This window comes from Microtus oregoni, unplaced genomic scaffold (genome assembly GCF_018167655.1).
Source record: "Microtus oregoni isolate MIOR12 unplaced genomic scaffold, Mior012 000030F_ref0000283, whole genome shotgun sequence".
In the NCBI taxonomy this organism is placed as follows: domain Eukaryota; kingdom Metazoa; phylum Chordata; class Mammalia; order Rodentia; family Cricetidae; genus Microtus; species Microtus oregoni.
In genome coordinates this window covers 13,953,075-13,974,785 of record NW_024543089.1, presented here as the reverse complement: position 1 = coordinate 13,974,785, position 21,711 = coordinate 13,953,075, and positions in this window count along the sequence as shown.

Below are 21,711 nucleotides of genomic sequence, written 5' to 3'. Positions count from 1 at the left end.
GCCCATGCAGATTAAATAGGTGAAGTAGGTCAGCTGTTGTGCAAGAATCACGACTTTCTGAAAAAGGCCCATGTATCCACTGATGGAAAGAACCCAGCTGAAATAACAGTTCCCTATACACAAACACACTTTTTCTAGCCTAAAGATCAAACCCCAAGCTTAGTGTCCTATGGGGAAATGACCTCCTCAATATCACCCCTAAGAAAAGAAGTTCGTGACGAGACACTTAACTTTTCAGTCAGCATCACCTTAGGCAATTACACATGAGCTATCATGCGCAGTATGTCAACAAGCTTCCCTGAAGGATAGAAGGGTACTCTATCATTCAAAGTTCTCCAATGGAATCTACCCTGTAGGCAATCTACAGGATGGTCCTGGGACCTGTTCTGTGACAGATAGATGTTGAGTCTGGGAGAACACATCTCATATAAAAGAATGAAATAGGTTCCAGTGAGAGCTGTCTCTTAGAAATGACACAGCCATTTCACTAATGAACTTACAGAAACGAACATTGCCTGCACCACGTAAATCAATATGGGCCTGTTGTCATTTTATAATGGATGAGGGAAAGAATGAGGATGCCACATATTTCCCTGAGTAACTACTGGCGATTAATGGTTGCTGGGAAAGAAAGTATCGTTTTGTTCAATGTCAACAGTTAAATTGTATGCAACCCCCTAGGAAAAATATCATGCAAGGGAACACATACACATGCATATACATGCACAACACACACACACACATACACAAACACACACACACAACATGGAACTAGGAGCATGATTAAGAACACTTGTTCTTACATGGATTTGGATCCATTTTTTAGCACTAAAATGGTGATTCACAACCTTTTATAACTCCAGTTTCAGCGGATCTGACACCCTCTTCTGACCTTCATGGGTACCTGTATGCATGCATATAAACTTCTATTGACACATGCACACACAAATAAAAATAAAGCTTTCAAAAAGCAACAATGAAACACTTTCAGTTCTTGGAAAGAGTTCAGTGAATTAATCACCAGTGGCCTTTAGAAAAATGTGCTACTGTTCCCTGATGAATTCTTTCTTATGCAACCCAATTACTTCCTGAGAGCGGTGGATCAAAGTAACTGTCTGAGTTCTCCTTTGATGTAGTATAAGAGTGGGAGGACAGAAGCTTGTGTCTGGCTGGCTGCACTGGGGGAAGAAGCTGGAGGTGGAGGCAGAGGTGGTTTTGGGCCGACAGAAGCATAGACTTGAGATGAATTTTCATGGAAGTAATGACCTATAAACGCATCCCTGCATGTTTATGTACCCGCAGGTTGACCTTTGCAGATAATATTTTTAGAAGGCCCTTACTTAGAACAAGTAGTGCCCATCGGCACTTATACCTGTTGCAAATGCCCTTTTCCTGCCCTTGTTCGGTTTCCATCTGTCTGTCTCTTTGAATTGGAGACTTTGCAATTCGTGTCCATTGCCTTTTCAGTCTGTATTAGTGTGAGACAGTCTCAGTGTTTTAATTATTAATGTAAATAACTATCTCCAGCTTTTCTTCTGGTGTTTTGTTTCATCTTCACATTAAATATGGAAAATACTTAGAATTAATATTATCATAAGATGTAAGCTAAAGTATCCCTTCTGCTTTATTCTCCAAGTCGTTAGTTAAAATAGCCTATCTGCCACAAAGAAACCTCTTGTTTGTGATTTCTGTGCCTTTTGTTCTCATGCATTGATCATCTGACTTTATAATAGTACTACATTGTTTTAATTACTCTAGTCATAATTTAACAGACAATCACATAAAAATTGCATCTTTGCAATTTTATAAAATAAACCAATCACATTTTACTAAGATTAAAATGTGTGTTTATGCTTGTCCTATTGCATTGTTGTGAAGTATTTAAATTCAATCTTATTCTTCAAAAAGCCTTCAAAATTATTACTTTGAATAATATTACATTTTGCTCATAGTTTTAAAACATTGTCAGAACTATAGAAGGCTAGATAGCTTCTTTAAAACTGCCCTCTTGTAACAATGTAATTTAAACTTTTGCCAATATGTTTAGTTTTAAATAAATGTTAAAAATTAAAAGGATAAGGAGGTTGAGCATGACCTTAGGTGTCTTTTGGCCATTTGAACTTCCTCTGCTGAGAATTTTGTGTTCAGTTCAGTGCCCCATTTTTTAATTTGGTTAATTAGCATTTTAAAGTCTAGTTTCCTGAGTTCTCTATATATTTTGGAGATCAGACCTTTGTCTGTTGCGGGTTTGGTGAAGATCTTCTCCCAGTCAGTAGGTTGCCTTTTTGTATTGGTGACAGTGTCCTTTGCTTTACAGAAGCTTCTCAGTTTTAGTAGGTCCCATTTATTCAATGTTGCCCTTAAAGTCTGTGCTGTTGGGGTTACACATAGGAAGCGATCTCCTGTGCCCATCTCCTGTAGGGTACTACCCACTTTCTCTTCTATCAGGTTCAGTGTGTTCTGACTGATAGTGAGGTCTTTAATCCATTTGGACTTGAGTTTTGTGCATGGTGATAGATATGGGTCTATTTTCATTCTTCTACAGGTTGACATCCAGTTATGCCAGCACCATTTGTAAAAGATGCTTTCTTTCTTCCATTGTATACTTTTGGCTCCTTTATCAAAAATGAGGTGTTCATAGGTTTGTGGCTTAAAATTCGGGTCTTCTATACGATTCCATTGGTCGACTTCTCTGTTTTTATGCCAGTACCACACTGTTTTCATCACTGTAGCTCTGTAATAGAGTTTGAAGTCAGGGATGGTAATGCTTCCAGCAGATCCTTTATTGTATAGGATTGCTTTGGCTATCCTGGGTTTTTTGTTTTTCCATATAAAGTTGATTATTGTCCTTATAAGATCTGTAAAGAATTTTGATGGGACCCTGATGGGGATTGCATTGAATCTATAAATTGCCTTTGGTAAAATTGCCAGTTTTACTATGTTGATCCTCCCAATCCAAGAGCAAGGGAGGTCCTTCCATTTTCTGGTATACTCCTCAGTTTCTTTCTTCAATGCCTTAAAGTTCTTGTCAAATAGATCTTTCACTTACTTGGTTAGAGTTACCCCAAGATATTTTATGCTGTTGGTGGCGATCGTGAAAGTGGCTCCCAGATGCCCAAGCCGAGGTCCCCAGTTAGTTCCTTGGGCAGCTGAGGATAGGGAACCTGAAATGACCCTATCCTATAGCAATACTGACGATTATCTTGCATATCACCATAGAACCTTCATCTGGTGATGGATGGAGACAGAGACAGAGACCCACACTGGAGCACTGGACTGAGCTCCCAAGGTCCCAATGAGGAGCAGAAAGAGGGAAAACATGAGCAAAGAAGTCGGGACCACTAGGGATGCACCCACCCACTGAGACAGTGGAGCTGATCTATTGGGAGCTCACCAAGGCCAGCTGGACTGTGACTGAAAAAGCGTGGGATAAAACTGGACACTCTGAGCATGGCGAACAATGAGGGCTGATGAGAACCCAAGGACAATGGCACGGGGTTTTGAACCTACATAATGTTCTGGCTTTGTGGGAGCCTAGCCAGTTTGGATGTTCACCTTCCTAGAAATGGACGGAGGGGGGAGGACCAAGACTTACCACAGGGCGGGGAACCCTGACTGCTCTTTGGGCTGGAGAGGGAAGGGGAGAGGAGTGGGGGGAGGGGGAGAAGGTTGGGAGGAGGGGGAGAAGGGTGGGAGGAGGGGGAGGGAAATGGGAGGCTGGGAGGAGGAGGAAATTTGTTTTTTTTTCTCCTTTTCTCAATAAAAAAAATAAAAAATAAAAAAAAACAAAAAAAATTAAAAGGATAAAACGGAATCAATATTTATTAAAATTCATCTGCATGTATTATTAAAGGACAATGACCAAGCAAAGTTGCTCCTTATTTTCTCTTTGCAATCCAGTTTTCTTTATTCCTTTGACTAAATCGCAGGGATAGCATTGAAATAGTTCTGAAGGACCAGAATCTATCCTAGCAAACTGGTTTCTTTCTCTTTGCCAGTTCTCAAGACAGAGTCAGGACTGCTTGTACACACTGTGTCTCTGTTCTTTCATCCGAGTCTACATACACTGTTGTAAATGCCCTGTGCTGAACACTGAGATATCCTCACCTTGCACCATTCTCTACTGGATGGGAGTTCATCAAAAAGGCAAAGATGCTTACTATGAATCTGAACCCCAGTGCCTATAAAAATTACATGTTCTCTGCTGTATTACGTGTTGGGTCTCCCATTCTGTAGAGTTAGGATTTTAATTTATATGACCCTAAAAATATTTCTATTGCTACTACCAGAGAAGGCAGAGTCCAGATTTCGGTGGATTTCCCCTCAAAATATTGTCCATGCATGCACCAAAATAATTCTCACATCGAAAATAGGTATGTGATGTAATTGCTATAATAATTGATTATATTTTGTCATTCCTTGACATATACATATATTAAAACATATAAGAAATAATAAAATATTAATCTTTTGAAAGAAAAGGAAAAGAATGAGGTATATCAGAGCTTTTCAAACTAAGTCACCTCTAAGAGACTGCAACTGTGTTTGGATATTTCACAGTGTATCAGTTTATCCAAGCTGGAACTACATTCTGCTGAATGAACTGCTTTCTAATTCCAGGTTACAAATAGCTATATGAGAAAAGCTATTTTTGAAGACTCAAATCACCTACGTTAGCCTTCTGAGTTATCAGTTATTTGTGCATTTCACCCATCTCTTTCTCTCTGATCTATTGAGCCACATTTTTGGTATGGGGCTGCAAATAATGCTGTAGTTCTTTGGCATGCCTCTCCTGAAGTATAGGGTGTATTTCTTGTCTCTTTAGATTTTCTCTGCTATAACAAAATATTTGAGGCTAGGTGAATTAAGAAGGTTTTTTTTTTTTTCTTGAACCATACTGAAGGTTCAAGAGCATAGCATCAGCTATGTGATCCACTCAGGTGCTCTAGTGGGGGCTTTATGACCGAATCGCAGGACAATTTGAATTCTTAGCAAGGGGTATGGATAGAAGGGATTCAGAGAAATTCTATCGTCCATTCTAAAGCCATTCTCTGGGGAGCTAATCCAGCCATGGGATGGCTGGACCACTCCTGAAAGAGCCTTGATCTATTCATGAGAGGTGCAGCCCAATGAACTCATGCTAGGCTGCACCTCTTCAAAGACTCTATCACTTTGGTACCAATCGTTCTGTTCATGAACTTTCAGGAAACAAATCACATGTAAAATACATGTCTCCTCCTGTGAACCTTTCTCAGCTCTTACACTGTTTTTGGCAAATAGAATACAGTCTGTTATGCCAATCTCTGGTCCTATGATTTACAGAAGAGTATTTGTATTTTATGTATTTGGAATGTTGAGTTGCTGTGTTCGATATCCAGTGTCCTCTTGTTGACTATACTATAAGAAGACTCAGGAGCTACATGGAAATGGACCCCAAACTTCCAAAAGTCCCTTCTAAAGCAAGGCATGTGGATAAATCTATTGGAGACTTTATTAATCTGTCCTCTAGAGAGTCATCACATGACCCCAATCAATACTACAGAGAGCAGAATTATGAGATTTGAGGGAGTGTTTCTGTCTGACCACAAAGTTTTGATATATCTGATTCCTCTAAAAACAGAAAGTGAACTCACATTTTAATGGACCACAACCTAGATTTTAGGAACTAATCTATAGGAATGACATCCTGATCATTTTATTGTGACAAACAGAAGCACTTTTCTTTCTTCCTTCAGGAAAAACGTTTTTGGCTTCCACACAGAGATCTTCTGGCAATCCAATAAATTTGCCAGCACTGTCATTCCTGGATAATAAGCCTTTGGAACTTTAGAGTGCAACAGTCAGAAACCATTTGGCTCTCAGACACCTGTTAAACCCTCCTCCCAGATTTTATGTATAAGAGATGCTGTGTTTGGGCTCCATCAGTACTTTTCTGTCTTCCTACTCAGACAGGAGGGCATTCATTTCAACCTCTTTTGTAATTCTTCCAAGTCCAACCTTTGGAATTTTTATGCAATTAGATTTGTGTGTGTGTGTGTGTGTGTGTGTGTGTGTGTGTGTGTGCATGCGTGAGCACATGCCCTGTCTCACATTTACAAAATAAATAAATAACAGAGTTAATCCTTAGAGTTAATCTGAAAGTTTAAATGATTAGTTTACCTTTAACTTGATTTTAAATATAAATATTCCATTTCTTCACAGACTATATGTGTGAGTGGGCACATTTAAAATCTAGTTTAAAGAGTTGGAGGGAATAATTTACATCAAAGACGCTCCGAGGATTTGTATTCTCTGCTTTTGATGGCTTGAAGATTCCTTGTAGAGTTGACCATCTGTGTCTCCTTTCCTCCCATCAATACTCTAGTGATCACAAGCCTAGAATATTTTAAGCCTCATACAGTCTTCTCAGGTCACATAACATACAGAAAGGCTTGTGTGCCTCAAGAAATCATGAAATGCAACCTATTTCTTCACATTTCATGAATGAAAATGAGATAATCTCTTCTCATTTTCCTTTTAAATCCACGCAGTTTTCCCTAGCAGCTGTCAAACACTCCAGCCTGACTTTCTCATGCTTTTTAATGCTGATGATCTGGGAAGTATTAGATTCATCAGTACTTCCTACGGTTATTAAAGAAGAATGTAGCTTGTCCCTGGCACCCATAACTGTTTTGTGGTCAAATCAGAGTTCTTGATCCCATAGTAGACCAGATTATAAAGAATAGCTATATGAAAAAAACATGCCCCTTCATCTGATCTCATATATTTTTCAGTTGGTGGAGAGTGATGTATATCTTTGTGCTGATGAGATAATCACCAATCTCTCTTCTCCACCTCCCTGCCACATACTAGAACTTCATCCTCAATGATTCTCTTGAGGCTAATGAAATCAGTCCTATGGCTTTTCAGGTTCTACCAAAGCCCCCAAAGTCATCCCTCATCTTACAGAGTCCAGGAAGTAGAGAAACATTCCTGCTCAGGACCAGACTTCACCCTTACAAAATCTTTGAACTTCCTTGATTTACTTTTAGAAATCACAGTTTCTTGTATTCCCTTGCATCCTTACCTAGTTTCTTTTCCTCACCTCTCTAACTGAAACCAAACTTTCTTCAGGGGACTATGGCTGTTTTGCAGCCCTCTTAGGTGGTGGCCATCTTGTCTTTCATCTTCTTTGTGTCATTTAACCAGAAAGAGGGTAGTGGCTTCTTTGTTCAATAGCAGTCATTCTAGATCCTTCTTATTTTTTGTCATTGTAGTATGTCACATGTAATGCTTTCTGGCTGCAACATTTACTGTGTTCTTTCATGTTTTAAACTTTGATAAGATGCAGAATAAAGCATGTATTAAATAATATTGCCTCATAATTTTATTGTTAAGAACTTAAGCAGTTCCTATATTTACAGATAATGCTGTGTTAGAAACTTTGTGCAAACTGCTGCAAGTTTGGATTATATAATAATGTGCTTTGCAAAGATTGAATGGATTCAGAAAGATGAGATCCTTTCGCACTCTGAGATAACTATTTCAAAGTTGTTAACTTTCCCAAAGGAGTGATGATGAGACCTGAGGAATGAAAAAACTGTTATTTAGTATTACTATAATTTTAAATACAAAGCCAACATTCAGGAGTCAGTTACATAACTCAAATCTCATCTGTGCATAATACATAGTGAATCACATTTACCACTGAGTCATGTGGAGAATGCTGGTACCTACGTGGAGAGAAATTTTCTGAAGCCAGTATAAATATTCTTTTATTCTCTCAGACAATTTAATTACTCTGCTTTGGTATTTTTAGGGTTGTTCTTTTGATCATTTTAGTTTTTAAAATTTGAATATAAATTGCAGGATATATTCATTGCAAAATATTGGAGATATGAATTTCTTCTCATTGATTTTACCTGAAATATGCTTCAGCCGTCCTTCTAGTTGGCTCCATTTCTAAATCTGAGGAATTCATAAAATCACTCTTTCATCTGTCCATCTGCCTTTTATTACATATCGCTTTGACGTTAACGTGGACTTTCTGTTGTCTTCTGTCTATAAAAATAACATGTGCTCTGAAGACCAATAATAAACGTGCTCTTTTTTTATATTTCTTAACTAATTTTTAGGATCTTTTCATCTCTGAAATATCAAAATGATTTCTGTTCCTTTAACAGATATTGTGATAATCTCCCTCAAGGAACTCATCTAAATCTCTGTGTCAACCAAATTACACAGAAGAGGGGGACATAAATATATACACTGGGTGCAGACTGTAGCGGCGTAAACGAATGCAGACAGAGTGTAAATATATATATATATATAGCTTTAATGTAGAAATAGACTTACAGAACCACCGTTCCCGCGGAGACCAGGAAAGCAGAAGCGAGAGCTCGGAGCTTGCTCGTCAAATTTATAGGCAGACATTAGCCCGAGGCGAACACGCCCCCTAAGGGGCGGGACTTATCCCTACAGCAGACCTGTGTTTTCTTTTTTTTTTAAGATTTATTTATTTATTATGTACACAGTGTTCAGCCTCCATGAATGCCTGCAGGCCAGAAGAGGGCACCAGTTCTTATTACAGGTGGTTGTGAGCCACCATGTGGTTGCTGGGAATTGAACTCAGGACCTCTGGAAGAGCACTCAATGCTCTTAACCGCTGAGCCATCTCTCCAGCCCGACCTGTGTTTTCTTGAATCGAAATGTCATGGGAAGAGCTCTTGTTAAGTTCTCGTGGCCACCATTATATAGAAACTCTTCACGGTTGGGGTCCTGCATTCTTTCTAATTTACCAGCTGGACTTTTTACATTCAAACCAGAAAATGTGGATGACTCTGGAAAAACCCAAGTCTGCACCATGATTAGAGTTGTCCTTATACCATCCCTGATTTTAGCACTCACTTGGTGTTTAGTTCGGAAAAGGTATGCCACCACCACTGTTTTTTTTTTTTTCTGCTGCCACTGGCTATTACTCCACTTCTGTGATGAGAATTTTAATGCTAGACGCTCTCTAGTTTGGAGTATTGAGAAGTAGTGGAAGCATTAAGAGATAGGTTTCATGAGGAGTCATCTTCCAGTCGCTGACAGCTCACCTGTCAGCATGAGTCTTTATCAGGAACATTCCTTGAGATACTATGCTATCTCACCATAGGTCTAAAATCGTGTAGTGAAAGCTGCAGAACTGTCAACCAAAACAAGGTTCTTCTTGCTGTAAATCTATGATGCCAGACACACGCTACAATTATCAAAAGTGGAGCAATACACCAGTGGTCGCTAATTCAATGTAAAGGAAGGTGGACGGAAAATGCAAACGTATGCATGGCGCACATGTATATAGGAAGTGCAGGAATGCGAACCAGGCTTTCTCTTTGATAGCAATTTTAGCATTCTGATGTAGCAAAGGGCTGAACAATGGTATCTTATATCTTTGCTCATCTAAGCTGATGGCTTATCATTTTTTTTTTTCATTCTGGCAATCTCTAGATTATTTTTTCCCACATTCCAGCAACCATTAGTTGTCTTAGAGACTGAGTAAACTGCTTATTTTATAAAACTATGGGAAACATTAAACATAATTCATTCATGAAGTTTAAAATGGAAATCAAAATAATGTGGCAGGAAAAAAAAAGACCACGTTAAAGACTGACTTTGTATTCAAATCCTCCAACAAGTTCCTACCCACCTCTGAAAATTCCTGTCATTTTTGCCATCTTTCCTAGGAAAAATATCCACTTAAATAAATGCCAGGGATTGTTGAGTGGAACAGAAGGAACAAGCATCTCCTAAGAGTCACCTGCCACAATGATTGTCCCTCACGGCAGCCCATACACTGCAAGAAAATGTATCCTTCCTGTCACTGATGATTCAGAGGACTATATGGAACCTTAGAATCAGTAGGTTAAATATTGATTTTTACGACTCCTTTGAAAATAGTGTTTATTGATACTGAATGTGTATAGAGAAAATAGGCAGCTTTATATCAACTTTACAAGCATTTGGTTGACCTATTTTACTCTGAATGTGTGTAGAAATTGCTACACAATTAGCTGTTATAAATATTCTTTATAAAGATCCTTTAACATTATTTTTTGGAAAGTATCTAAAATCTTTATCTAATCCATATTAAATAAAGATGAAGCAAAGCTTTACAGACCAATGAAATTGATACTACTTTGTATTCAAGGTGGGAAACAATGATGTATTCTAATTATAAAGCAATTAAAATTATCATGTACACCTTGTAAATACTTGGTAATATGACTTTCTCTTTCAAGTGCTTTCAAGTGCTCTTCCCAATCATGAAAGGATGTATAGGCATCTACCAACAGTCCATCAATATAAACACTTAAAAGCAGAGGTCTGTTACTGAAGGAGGAGCAAACATGCACCAGCGCAGTTAATCGCATTAACTATTAGCACATGCATGCACTGTTGCTGTGCTCAGTTTTCAATAACTTTCAGCCTTTGTTTTTCCACTGGGCCAGATAATGAATCAAATCCCCCAATTCGAGTTACCAGAACAAGGATGAATTGATGTTTTTTACAGTGTAGAAAATTTAATTAAAAGAGAAATGTACCTCATTCCCTGTAATTACTCATCCATTCGCTAACTACTCTATTAAGTCTGGGATGGATAAATTGCTCCAATGTGGTACAGTAACAACACTGATTGAAAAGTCAACTTAGCAAATCCCAGACCAACATCTTTTTATCCTAGAGCGCATGATGGAGGGAGAACATGACGACATCATCCAAATATCCAACAGATCACTCCTCTTTACCCTTCAGTTTTCTCTTTTAAAGGGCAAGATTAATGTTTTGAGTAATCAGCCTTTCGCTACCATGACTACCATAAAATATCTTGAACGTTTTAGTCTTAACAGTGGGAAAAGTAAGTGAAAAGCTCTTTACAGATCCCTGGGACTTATAATATTGGAACTCTGAAAAGTTATAATAAATTCTAGTCAAACAGCATTCTTACACATCTTCAGAAGATGTCAATCAAAACCTAAGGAAACCATCTGTGCCTGAAGCGCTAGCAAAGCTGAACACTTCCACAGAATAGGACTTCCTATATTGAGTCCCAGACACCAATACTTCTTTGGAAAAGGGAACCCATTAAAACATGGTTTGTCTACCTAGCCAGGCAATGGTTTTGTTTGGTTTTGTTATTTACGCTGTTGAAATCATCAGACCTATTTTAGGATGGAAGGAAGAAAAGGAGGGAGGAAGGGAGAGAGGGAGGGAGGAAGAACAGAAGGAAGGAAATTAAAAGCTAACTTCTGAAGTTTTACTTGGTAAAGTTGTGCGGCAAAATTCCTAAAGAGCCGCTAGAGGGCAGCGGTTACCAGAAACACTAAGAAAATTAAAGACTATAGACCTTTATAGAAACGAACAGGACAGTGCGAAGAGAAGAAAAGCCAAAGAACAGAAAGAAGAGCAAGGGAGAAAAACTCAGCAGCTTGACTGAAGTCCGGGGCTTTTGCTTGCAAAAAGCAGCACAGGGCTGTAAGTAAGTCTTAATTTCAAATGTATTTCACTATACCTTAGGGACCTGTCCAGCGTAACGCTGAAGTCAGCTAAGGCGACAAAGGCACTGCTGGGAGGGTGGTGAGTGTGTGTGTGTGTGTGTGTGTGTGTGTGTGTACATGAGAAAGAGGGGGGAGCAATAAAGGCACTACTGTGAGGGTGGTGTGTGTGGGGGTATAAGAGAGAGGATACTAAAGAAAGCTTTCATTTCAAAGATTGTACAAAAGCTTTGTGAAAATGCCAATGTATTACTTGCACTAATTTATTGGAAGGAAAATTTTAGAAAGAGATGATTGTGCTAGCGACCATGTAAACCATTCCCAGACATTTGGAGGAGCCGCTGAAATGTTCACGGGACACAGATTTAGGATTCTGAACCAATATTATATCTTTTTTTTTATTGAAAAAAAATTCTGCCTCCTCCCAGTCTCCCATTTCCCTCCCCCTCCTCCTACTCCTCCCCCTCTACCCCCACTCCTCTCCCCCTCCCTCTGAAGAGCAGTCAGGGTTCCCTGCCCTGTGGAAAGTCCAAAGTCCTCCCCCCTCCATCCTGGTCTAGGAAGGTGAACATCCAAACTGGCTAGGCTCCCACAAAGCCAGAACATGAAGTAGGATCAAAACCCAGTGCCATTGTCCTTGGCTTCTCAGCAGCCCTCATTGTCCGCCATATTCAGAGTCCGGTTTTATCCCATGCTTTTTCAGTCACAGTCCAGCTGGGCTTGGTGAGCTCCCAATAGATCAGCCCCACTGTCTCTGTGGGTGGGTGCACCCTTTGTGGTCCTGACTTCTTTGCTCATGTTCTCCCTCCTTCTGCTCCTCATTGAGACATTGGGAGCTCAGTCCGTGCTCCAGTGTGGGTCTCTGTCTCTATCTCCATCCATCGCCAGATGAAGGTTCTATGGTGATATGCAAGATATTCATCAGTATGGCTATAGCATTAGAGTACTACTCAGCGGTAAAAAAAAAACGACTTCTCGAATTTTGCATGCAAATGGATGGAAATAGAAAACACTATCCTGAGTGAGGTAACCCAGACCCAAAAAGATGAACATGGGATGTACTCACACACAATTGGTTTCTAGCCATAAATAAAGGTCAGTGAGTCTATAATTTGATATCCTAAAGAAGCTAAATGAGAAGGTGAACCCAAAGAAAAACATATAGCTATCCTCCTGGTTATGGGAAGTAGACAAGATTGCCGGGCAAAAAATTGGGATCTTGGGAGTGGGTGGGAGGGGGGTAAGGGGAGAGGGGAGAGAAAAGCGAGAAGGGGAGGGTGGGGGGAACTTGGGGAAACGGGATGATTGGGATAAAGTAAGTTTGGATAGGGGAACAGGGAAGCATATATCTTAATTAAGGGAGCCATCTTAGGGTTGGCAAGAGACATGGACCTAGAGAGGCTCCCAGGTGCCCAGGGCGATATCCCCAGTTAGTTCCTGGGGCAGCTGAGGATAGGGAACCAATATTATATCTTAAGTGGTAGTGTGATGGCTGTCCCATCAGAGTACAGACTATTTACATGCCCGTGCGCGCGCACACACACACACACACACACACACACACTTAACTTAACTTATCAACGTGCAATGGGGGCTTTTAACAACAAATTAAACAGGTCAACAGGCACCCCATCTGAAATAAAAGTAAACCAAACAGAGTCTTAAAACACAGAATTCCATAGCTGCAAACAAGCAAACACATACTGACCATGCTGTTCCTCAAAGTGGGGTCAGCAGAATGTACTCAAGAGTTTGCTCACAGCAGAATCAATGACAGCGACAACTGCCAGTGAGCCGTGGGATCCCTAACAAGACTGTGCAGACTAAATGCTGTTCATGTTCACTGCTGTATTTTTAATGGACATATCATATATTGTGTTCACGATGAAGAACCAACTGTGATGGGATTTAACTGACATGACATTAACTAAACTTTCACCAATTCATGCAAAGGCGTCATCTGCAGTAAGGTGCTGTTCTGGAGTCAGGGAGGGCTTGAATCTGGTGGCGGCTGCTGCTCATTGTAATCATTTCTCCTGTGTTGGACTGAAATTGCCTAATCATTATACCTTAATTTGCATTACCAGTTGTTTAATGAAGGCCACCATCCCAAAGCCTCTGGCATCTTCTCCAAAGGGAAGCAATCCTGGGAGGGACACAGCAACTAAAGGCTCTCCGTCAGCAGCCACTCCACCAAGTGGGGTGATGGTGGTCCTCAAAATTCCAGATGGCACAGCTTCGTATCTACCACGAAGTGGGGGTGACATTGATTACTCTCATCATAGATTCTCTCTCTATAGCTCTAAGAGGGAACCCATCAGTCACGGTCACCTGCAGAATGAAGAACCTGTCAGTAATTCCTACATGGAGCTTTTAAAAGAACTTACGAATGGATTTCTGGGTCCTGCATTTTTCTGGGGGTGTGTCTAGGTTCCTCCTCCCTGTTTCTCTGTTGAAAAAAGGGGCCAAGAGCAAAAAGATCTAATTTTGTATATGCAAATTAATATATGCTTGTATGCATTATTCAGGAAGAAAGTAAAGGTGTCCAAGAACTTTAGATTTTGAAGGAGTACACACTGTCATTTTTAAGACAAATTCTAAAATGATAGAAACAATTTAAAGCCTTCAAGCAAAGTAAAGGGGTAGAGAGGGTTAGACACCAAAAGAATTTAAGTCAATCTCAGAAAAGACAAGGAAGGGTAAAGAAAATCTCACAGAACACAACATAGTTAAAAGCATAAAATAAGATATATTCACAGATAAGTCATCCATACTAACATGAAACATATACATTCCAGACTATTTTAAGGTTTGGTGCAGATTTTCAAAAAATTCCTTATATATAGGCTAATTATACTTTGTAAACTAAAATAATTAATGAAATTCTAAAACAAGAATAAAAGGAAACTTAATATTCTGGAACTATTAACCGACCACACACACACACACACACACACACACACAAACACACACACACTTGACTGAACTTACTTAAAATCAAAAAATAGTTTAATGCAAGCACAATCTCATGTGAAAGAAAACTTTAAAATAACAAAGACTCAGTCCACTAGTTTAAGAAAACTGTTATCAAAGATATAAAGAGAAACTGGCAAATTCAGAATTATACGTAAACATTTTATATATCTTTACACTTACTAGAAATAACAAGGAGTTCAACAACCCAATGAACTAAACTATATAAGTACCCAATTTACTATGTATATGTATTAACATGCACTCGCATGCCAACAGGAACATTAAAACGACATGACACTTACAGAACTAGCTGTAATAGGATGTAAAGCAAGTCATTAAAATTATAAATAAAATTCATATACTTATATCACACACATATAAAATTCAGGTATCTTCAGACTAATTTTTCAGTAGCTCTCACAGTAATGCCAGTCATACTCTGTGCTTTCTCATCCCCACGCTGTTTGTGAATTTCAATGGCAGAGTTCAAAGGTTAAGAAACGAACTTTATAGATAACCGAAGAATTTTATAATCTTGGGTTCTAAAGGAGCTCTATGTTCATTGGGAATACAGAAATGAAGTCCCATTAAAACCAGGACCCTGATCCCACTGGTCTCTTGGAGCTTGTCAGTGAGTCAGCAGGTAAAGAAGAAGGTGAATGTTCTGGTTGGACAGCTAATTCCATATAGAGGAAAAGGATGATTACCCCACAAGAGACTTACCTTCTAAGATGCAGTCGAGATGCGGGGAGAGGTCCAGAGAAATGTCTTCTATCCTAAACTAGGGAGCTAGCTGTTATTTAATGTTTCCAGTAGATGGAGCCAAGGTAACATAAGTGCTTGACAGAAAGTACCAGGCTGCAGTAAGGTCTGTTCCCATGACCTCCCACTCTTGGCCTCAGAAAGATATATCTGAATTTCCTATTGCTAGCACTATCTGAACAGACCCCACCTGTGTATGAAATGTATAAATAATTCCTGGTTTTATTTCTGTTGTTTAAAGACTCAATTTTATTGTATTGAGAGAGCTACATTTTTGTTTCCGGGAGTTCAGACCTGAAATAATCACACAAAAATTGTATTATTTAAATCACTGCTTGGCCCATTAGCTCTAGCTTCTTATTGGCTAACTCTTACATACTAACTTTACCCATTTCTATTAATCTGTGTATTGCCATGTGGCTGTAGCTTACCAGCTAAAGTTCCAGCGTCTGTCTCTGGTGGCTCCATGGTGTCTCTCTTACTTCACCCTTCTTTCTCCCAGCATCCAGTTTAGTTTTCTCCACCAAGTTCTACCCTATCACAGGCCAAAACAGTTTCTTTACTAACCAATGGTATTCACAACATACAGAGGGGAATCCCACATCACAATTTCTAACTATTAGAGTTTTCTATTCCTTTGACTGATTTGGGTTATAAACAAATGTTGTAAACATAATTTCACAAGCATATGTAATCACATGTCATACTCTTAAATCAAATCACATTAGAAAAGTGTGCTCTGCTTTAATCTTTACTAAACACACACTTTAGCCCTAGGATTAGCCTTTAATCCAGAACAAGAGTACTTGCTAGGGCTTGTTTGATCTACTCGGAATTCTTCCTCATGAAATGCATGTCTCTGGTGCTGTGAAGAGACTCAATTGAAATGTAAAAAGCTTTGACTAATCAAAAATACTTGCTAATCACAGTTACTGAGAGGTTCATATAAAAGCATGAAATTACTTAAAGTTCAATAGTTGAGATCATTGACAATGTATGCAAAAAAAAAAAAAAAAACCCGCACAAAACTTGATCCATGTGCTCGGCACTGAGGTTTTCAGGCTTTCCTCAGTGACTTAGAAACAGAAGGACAAATTTGGAGAGTAGGCTTTCTCTTTCCATTTCATTGGGATGCAGGCTCTCTTATTCATCTGGTGCTTTCTGTAAACCTAGGCCAGCTGACCTTAAACTTCCTGCTGATTCTTCTGTGTTCCCATTTCACTGTAGGAGTCCTGGGATTTGAAGTGATTAACAGGATACCGGCTTTTTGCATGGGAGTCAAGAATTGGATTCATGTAACCAGGCTTTCATGGCAATTGTTTTCACCTGCTGAGCCTTCTCCCTGAGTTCAGCACATTTTTTTCATGAAGACTATTACACGTGTGCTACATTGAGGGCACCTGAAAACAAAACCTTTGCAATTTGACTTTAATTACACTGGAAAGGTCACAGTTCCTCTAAAATCAGTAATGACATTCAGCATAATCTCATGTAAAAAAAACCTGTATGACTACGAAGTAATATTATAAAACAAGCATACAATATACATGAAAATTATAGACTTTCAAAAATAAATCATAGTTGAATATGATAATTATTAAAATATTAAAAGCATAAAATATATCAGTGAAAATGATACAAATTTAAATTCATATAATTATACTAACTTAGAATATAAAGAAGCACAAATAACTAAATATTGGTAAGTAGGATAATATTTAATAAACAATTGTCTAACAAAGGAACGATTTGGAAAAGAATAGATGTTCATCTGTTAATATAATAGAAGCTGATTTTCAGATAGGTTAAAGAATGATATGAAAGTCATTCTGGGAAGTTTGATTGTACCATTGGTGTGACTGGTGATGGTTACAGTTTAAACAACCTAAGGTAAGAAGCTGCTGATGTCACTATCCCACCTAGAGTAGGAAAGAAACAGTTTTTATAAACTTTTTATTTGATACTTCATCTTAATTAAAAATTTTCATACAATATACTCTGATTATAGTTTTCCCTCCCTAACTTCTCCCAGATCCTCCACACCTCCCCACCCACCCAACTCCAAGTTGTTTCTTCCTCTCTATTTTTTTAGAAAATAGGAAAATAAACAAACCAAATTTAAAAAAAAATAAAACACACACACAAAAAAAACAAAATTCATAAAATAACTCTTATATTATTAGACATGTTATATACAAGGAAAGAATAGTAAGACAAAAATTGCTAAACAAAGCAATGAGATAAAAATACCATTGAGTTAATGTTATGTTGGCTATTGTCTTAGATAGCACTTTTATTGCTGTGAAGAGACAGCATGATCATAGCAACTCTTATAAAAGAAAAACATTTCATTGGGTGGCTTACATTTTCAGAGGTTTAGTCCATCATCATCATGGTGTGTCATGGTGCTATGCAGGGAGATGGGTGCTGGAGAAGTATCCAAGTGTCCGACAACATGGCTTATGGGCAACAGAAAGTGATCTGAGGTACCAAGCAGCACTGAGCATATATGAGACCTCATAGCCCACCTTCACTTTGAAAGGCTTCCTCCAACAAGGCCACATCCACTCCAACAAGGTCACATATTCCATTAGTATCACTCCAATTGAGGGACTTTGTTGACTGAGGTTTCCATCCTACCTGGTCCCTCAGCTTTTTATTCCCAAAGAAATACATAGTTGCCTAACCCCTGAGAGAAAGAGTTATTGAAGACATTCTATTTAAGGTGAATATTCCAAAATCTCTCACTCTCTTTACATTGTCCAACTGTGATATTTTGTGTTAGTGAAATAAATTCCAGCCACCAAAGCATGAGCTCCGGCTTGTGGAAAGGGCCTTAAATCTAATTAGAGAGTTGTCGGTTAACTCCACAGCTTCTTCACCACTATTGGACCAATGTATCTTGCAGGCAGGTCATCATTCTAGGTTGAAGTCTTTTTTGATGGGCTGATGTTTAGCTTTCTTCACCGTTAGCAATCACAGCACCTTCCAATACCATGAAAACTAGTCAGTAGAGGGTGAAGGATCTAATTAGACTCTAGTTTGACTTCTCCATGTTCAATAAAATATATATTGTCTTCAGCATTAAGACCATACCACAAGTCTTTGGAATGCAAGCAATAACCTAGGTGGTGGCCAAGACTGTGAGAGTTTCCAAGGAGTCCAGTTGACCAATGACTCCTCTCGATGGAAGTCATTGTTGGCTCTGGTTATTTCACTTGGTGTCAAAAGATGTTTAGTTGGTGCATAGCCCACCCCCGTGTTACTTGGTGACTCTATTTATAGTTCTTTCTTATATGTGTATATTGTAAAAAAGCTCTACAGTAGGTTTCCATATGACTCTAGAAGTAGCCTTTGGTGTTAGTCGTCCCTCCCCATATTCCCGCCTTGATCCCTCCAGGCCCTCCCCTCCCTGTTTAATTTTTCTGTTCTTGTCTTCTCTTTGTCTCTCTATTACTACATATTCAATTTCCCCTTGCTTGGGAAATACTACCATTTCCCATAGGCCCTTACTCAATACTGAATCTCTGTATTTATATGGATTGCAAAATACTTATTGGAACCTTACAGTTAACATCTGAATGCAAGAGAAAATAAGCAATATTTTTCTCACTCTGTCATTGCAACTTCACTTGACCAGTTCACCCGTATTGGTCATATAGCCATCTCATCATCACAATTACCCAGTCAGCAAAAAGAGCAACAGAATTAGGTTAAATAAATACTCAGTAAATAAATAAACACATGCTGGGGACAATTAAGCTTGCAGACGTTTGGATAATGTTGCAAAAGTTAGCCTGAATTACTGTTTAAACTGTCTGAACTAATAACACTTGGTGATGTCTTTCAAAGTAGTAAAAGAAAATAAACAACATTTTCTTCACATAGATTCCTGAAGTAAAAAATTCACAAATAATAAAATGTAGAAGAATCAGGGTTACAACTCTAATTAAGCAAAGTCACCTTAACAAAACACAATATTAGATAGTTATTTTAAAATGACAATTGGCTAGATACATAAAAAAGCAAAAATCACATGAAATTTCCGAAAGATCAAAATACACTCTGTAAAAAATCATAATATAATTTAAAAACAAGGCTCATTAGAGAATTAGAAATCACAGGGTTGTCATAGATCTATGATCTTGATCATAAATCAAGACCAGGGATGGAATTTAGATTATTCTTTTCTTTAAAAATAAATTTTTAACTGTTTAATGAATAACCTAGGTCCTAATGGAGTCAGGTGATTTTCATAATCTTTTCATATTTATAATTATTTCACATTTAAAATTATACATATTTGATTACTTAAAATAAAAATAATGTGACCTTCAATTTATCTTCAGAAGAATTTCAAGGTATTAAATAATGTTTTCAAAATTTTTATCCTTTTGTCCAAGCTTATAAAGAATAATTTTTTCTTTATAATTCTTAAATTCACTTATAACAACTATTATAAGAAGAAACGAGCCTGTGTTTTAATAAAAATCTATTTTAATTAAAGTTAAATAGTTTTATTGGTAGTCTTTGAAGAATCAAAAGACTTCTCTGATTCCATTCAGTTCATAATGAATCATTTGCAAACCCAATTAACAAACTCTTTCCTTTATTGTTCAACCTTTCCTCACAAACTCACCTTGGCTAATGCTAACTGAAAGATAATGACTGAATTATTGTGTCATAACCACCATCTCTTCCAGACTATATAAAGATTAGAGTGAGAATATTGGCAAGGAGGGGATAGGGCTAGCAAGTACCTGTTGATCCATTTTAACTCAAACCATTGCTCCAACCATGGCTGGCTATGGGTTATTCATCACAACAACTTTCCCAGTGAAACACCATTACCTTATCTGGAAGGTGGTGGCTATCTTGGCAGATTATTTTCTAATACTCTGTCATACTTTACAGTGCTCTTACTTTACCTAACTTTATAACTTCTGTGTGTGCTTTTCCTTCTTTATCTTTTCCACTAGTGTATAAGGATGGGAATGAATGGCTGTATTTCTGATCTCCAGAAGAAGACTAGCCATTCAGAAGGCAAAACATTAGTTGTTAAATATATTAGAGAACTAACCCTGAAAAATTACAGTAGAGACATAAATAAATACTTTGCAAAATATTTGGCAGTTTATTTATTTATTTGCTACTTTGAGTCACAACCAAAAACAACCTCAAGCCATATCGCCCTTCATTTAATATTTGCTTATGCATAGTCATCTGAGATGAACAAAAGGGCTTGGAAATGGCACCATGAAGAAAAAAAACACAAATAATCCACAGTTAAGGAAATTAGATATGTTCCTTTGCCTTTTATTTTTTAATTTGGAAATGGCAATAAAGTGTTTCTTGACCGAGTTCCCTCCTCTGAAGCTAAGGAGGTTTGGAATAACCCTTGAGAGCCCTTGGTCTTTTTTGTGGGTTTTTTTTTTTTGGTACAAAATTTTCTCTTGGCTAATTTTTCATTTTTTTTTGAGACTCTCAAAATTTGTATGAGTTTCTGGCTTCTATTAAGTAGAAGCAGTTCCTGCACACATCTGTTAATGTTCTAACTTCATTTCCTTATAAGCTCTCACAGTAGAAAGTGTAGGAGGCATAAAGACCTGACAAGCATCCCCAGTCATCCTGACCTTGATGTCTGAACTTCACAAGGAGAAGCCTATGCATATTTAGTAGAAATAAGCCAAAGGTTCTTACTTTAAAAACATTGGGCTTTCTTATGAAAATCTGCAGCTGACCTTTGCTCAGTGGGCAAGTTCTAAAGACATTCACCTTTTCTTCCTACTGAAAAATAATGTGGTAACCATGTTCAACAGAAAATAAGGCTGTCCACCCAAATCACAGAGCTGCATTTGGATTTCTCACAGAACCAACTTTATGTTCATCGCACAAAGCCAAGTTCACTTTTAACAGGAGTGTTCAGTTGGCAAAGAAAGCAGAATATCACTTATCTGTCATGCCAAGGGTGACCTTGAAATTACAGTCTAATGACTGTTCATTTAAATACTTCTTAGAAGATTTGATGTGGGATTCCCCATTGATTAGTAAATCAATAGGCTTTGGACCTATAGCAAGGCAGAACTTAGCTAAGTGGGGAAAACTAAACTGAATGCTGGGAAAAGGAAGGCAGAGTCAGAGAGACACCATGTAGCTTCACTGAAGATGGAAGCTGGGAACTTTTTCTGTTAGGCCACAGCCATGTGGCAATACACAGATTACTAGAAATGGGTTAAATTAAGATATGAGTTAGCCAATAAGAAGCTAGAGCTAGAGAGTCCAGGTTTATCCCATGTTTTTTCAGTCACAGTCCAGCTGGCCTTGGTGAGCTCCCAATAGATCAGCACCACTGTCTCAGTGGGTGGGTGCACCCCTCGTGGTCCTGACTTCCTTGCTCATGTTCTCCCTCCTTCTGCTCCTCATTGGGACCTTGGGAGCTCAGTCCAGTGCTCCAGTGTGT